This window comes from Ananas comosus, linkage group 2 (assembly GCF_001540865.1).
Source record: "Ananas comosus cultivar F153 linkage group 2, ASM154086v1, whole genome shotgun sequence".
In the NCBI taxonomy this organism is placed as follows: Eukaryota; Viridiplantae; Streptophyta; class Magnoliopsida; order Poales; family Bromeliaceae; genus Ananas; species Ananas comosus.
Window position 1 is genome coordinate 9,633,101 of NC_033622.1, and position 3,882 is coordinate 9,636,982.

Consider the following 3,882-nt stretch of genomic DNA (forward strand, 5'->3'; position numbering starts at 1 on the left):
AAAAAAAAATTATTATTTGCAAACAGTAAAAATATTTTTCCTAACAACTTTACAAAATCACGGCGAAAAAATAATTAAAGCCGAATACACCCTAACAACTAAATTTCATAAATTTTCGGCATCATTTACCTATCAAACGAATAGTCTAAAAATGAACGGCTGAAAATAAAATTCTCATGAATTATTTTTTATGATAATTTTATTTTCAGCCGTTCATTTTTAAACTACTCGTTTGATAGGCAAATAATGTCGAAAAATAATAAAATTTAATTTCCAAATACTTTTAATAGTGTAGATCAAGTCTGACGAGCCGATCGTCGATTTGGAAGCCGCATTATTAAAAATAACTTGGTAGCACGGAGAGCTCCGTGCTAGCGATAATATACCAGCCTAGTTCTATCTATATAGGGTTGAGCTAGAATACTCTCAAAAGTACCATGAAGGTACTGATTTTGAGTTTTTAACCTTTGGATGGAAAGATGTGAGGTTGAAATGATGGCGGTAGGTGGAATAGTGTTTGATCCAAAGACTATTAGTAATCAAGGAGTAGATCCAAAGGCTACAAACTTAGAAACACGGTTGGTGCTTCTAAAAATATTCTAGCTCAATTCATATATATATATATATATATATATATTGATAAACATAGTTGCTAAACAAAATGATTCCCCGAATCAAGAGAGATTTAAGTCTTGAATCATCAACACACATGAATCATCAACACCCCAACCGTTATCAACTACCACTAAAGAAACATGCACGCTACGACCTTCATCTCCCCCATCATCTAATCAACTGCCCTCACATTATTTGTTATTTTATAGTCATTTCTTTTTCTTTTTCTTTTTCTTTTTCTTTTTTAAGTGAAAGATTGACTAATAACCCAATGATACATTGGAATAAAATGAATATGGGTAGAACAGAAGAAAGCAAGTGGCAACTTGAATAGATCCAGGCAGCCAGAACAGAGGACTGTCAAAGCCATGCACTTAGAAAAACCGATAGAAAGCCAGGCAGCTCTATAAGAAGTAAAAATAAATTAATTAAGAAACCCACAGGCAGTATTCTTAATCGAATCATTGGTCGTCAGGCACCCGGAGTTCCGTGCGGTCAATACATACGATGCTACGAGAGCCATTATAGCACAGTTCTGCTTGAAGATACGGAAATTGCGCTTCAACCAGAAAGTTCTCAGTACGATTGTAATGATAGAATAGAAGAGATAAACTGACTGACAAATTGAAGAGTTCTACATGCATAGGCTGGAATAGTAAATCGAAACGAATATTAAACTTCCCTGTTGGACAAAAATGTTTATTCTCTAGTTCTTTCTAGAGTTTGATAGAAATGAGAGGGACAATTTCAAGTATCCTCCTCTACCGTCCAACTAAGTAATGCCTAAGTTGCTTGGTCCGGTCAAAATCAATAGATATGCTAAGCATGAGGATGTGCTAAGTCCACCACATGCATAGGAGAGTCCCTAGTACGAGCATCATCCAAAACGAATACCTAACATATTATGTTTCTCACACTTTAATAGTATATATATATATATATATGTAAGTTGGTAACAAATTAAAGTGTCATATTACTAATGTTTCTCTAGTTCAACACTTGCTTGATTAGTTACAAAATGTAAATTAAAAGATGCAGTATTAAATCTCCATGAGCATATAAGTGTGTGTTGTTCACTTACGAATCAAACTTTTTCTACAAGCTTTGCCTTGCCCCGTCGATCCGGCTGCAAAATCTACTGACCTGAAAAGCCAACAACAGCAGGGTTTGAGTTTTCCTCAAATACGTACCCAGTATTGGGTAAGCACGATGTTGAAAATAAATCAAGAGCATAAACAATAGCAATGATAGAGAAAACAATACAGATCAACTTGATTCAATATAAAGAGATATAACTCAACTGAGTCAATACTACTTTGAGAAGTAGTAAGCAAATCGCCGACATGTTTTAAGCCTAAACAACTAGAACTCCTAATCTCCAAAACAAACAAATGGTATGATTCATTTGTAATTGATCTCCAAACAGAGCATAAACTAGTGTCCTTCGTCGAAAGTTTGATAAGCTTAGGAATAATGTATAATCTCATCTACGCTACGGAAAATCAATTAGTTTGAGAACATTCCACGAGATGCATCTAGTGCGATACTCAGAAGTAGCATGGTATCTCATGTTACCTGTCACCTTAGCTAGCTTCTCCAAGAGGTCCTTTATAACCAAGGGGCAACTTAATCTTAGGTGCTCAAATCCATCCGTTTCGATAACCGCAGCCAGCGTCCCGGGGGAGGCAATGAAATTGAGGCAAGCGGCTTTCAGCCGACCGCATCGGTGCTGCTCGGCCAAGGCCAACGTGTTCGCCACCGTGTTTACGCGAATGTTCCGGCATAACTTGTATTCACAGACTAACCTCAGCCTCTCAAGCCCGTATCGATCTGCGGCAACGAGAAGGTGCTGAGCCATCGAATTCGAGGAGGAATCCGTCGTCATCGGCTCTTCCATATACGAGGGCAGGGTATCTGAGTAGATGAAATGAAGCAGAGCCCTGAATACGGCGGCTTCCATGTCTTCGAGCTTTATCTGCTTCATTCTCGTCTCCCGCATCTCGCCGAAGAGTTCTGCCCTGAAGACAGGGGACCGCGCCGCGAGCAGCCACCGGTGCGCCGCGAAAGTCTGGCCGCCGACATCAAAGGTTACATCGGCCCCCTCTCCGCTGGCCAAGAGGTTGGCGAGATGCTGATGCAAGTCCGAGGGGGGCGGCGGCAGGACGGGGTCAGTGGCGGGCACCTCCAAGAGGGGGGATTTTACGACGGTAACAGCGCAGTGGACGGCGAAGCAGTCGTCTCTGAGGAACTGTGACGTCTCGAAATCGGCTCTTCTGATGAATTTACCGATGCCCCGGCCGCTATGTTGCTTCGCAAACACGTCGATAATTGTGCGGGTAAATGGGCAGCTCCGCTGCGGATCAAGAAGACTCAGCTTGAGCAGGGCCCTGACAGGCACGGCATCAGTCTCGAGCCTGAGAACGAGTGACATCCAACCGGCACAGTGCTCGTCCTGCCCGTCGAGAAAGCATGCGAGGGTCCAATTGAAGCCGGCGACATTGAAGGTGGCCGATCGGATGGGCTTGCCGACGCCCATCATCCCCTTGGCCAGGGAGTAGTCGGCGATCCTGAACAAGTGGGATCCGGTCACCTTCTCCATCTTCCACGTCGACGAAGAAGCGGACGAAGACATGGACGGAGGGAGGCGGCGTCCAGGTCGGAGCAAAACCTAGCAAGGACGACGGTTTGCCCCTTTCTTCTTTAGGGCTTTACCAACAGCTGCGAGATCATTTCAACCTCGACTCATAATTGTTCTGACATTAAGTTCCAGCGATGCTTAAGGTACACTCTAAAATAAAATAAAATGTATATTTTATACTCACTTTATTTCATTAAGCAGTGTTTGGATTGGGGACAAGGAGAGAGATAACCTCTTATCCCTCTTTATATCTAAATACAAATTTTTTATTCGAGAGTAGTAGTTCTTAATTATCTAAAATAATCTGGTATAATTATTCCTACCAACACCTCAATTTTCTATGCATTACTATCCAAACGTCATTTTTCTTATCCCCGAAAACAATCTAATTTTCATTCAAACGTTATTTTTCTTATCCCCATACTTGTACATATTCCTGTAATAGCTAGCTCTTGCTTATCTCTCTAAGTTTTTAGGTGAAAGTTAAGTTCACAAAAATTATATTTTTGTCTTCCCACTTTCTACTTCTCTAACTCCTCCAATGATTAGCCATTTATTCGACTCTCATCTTCACCGTCTAACTCCAAAGAAAATAAATAAATAAATAAATTACACTACTAATGCACTAC

At 40.9% G+C, this 3,882-nt stretch overlaps 1 protein-coding gene across 3 annotated transcripts in view; it reads right to left on the reverse strand.

The window, feature by feature from the left end:
* The window catches only part of LOC109706534 (BTB/POZ and MATH domain-containing protein 2-like), a 5,429-nt gene extending 1,982 nt beyond the window's left edge, over nt 1-3,447 (reverse strand). The window contains exons 1-2 of one of the 3 annotated variants that reach the window (XR_002215225.1): nt 2,191-3,447; nt 1,697-1,758 (exon numbers count right to left, since the gene is read on the reverse strand). The gene's annotated coding sequence lies outside the window, so the exon portion shown is untranslated. Of the gene's footprint in view, nt 1-1,696; nt 1,759-2,190 lie in introns of those variants that run through there. The other 2 variants (XM_020227442.1, XM_020227443.1) reach the window with 2 other exon arrangements.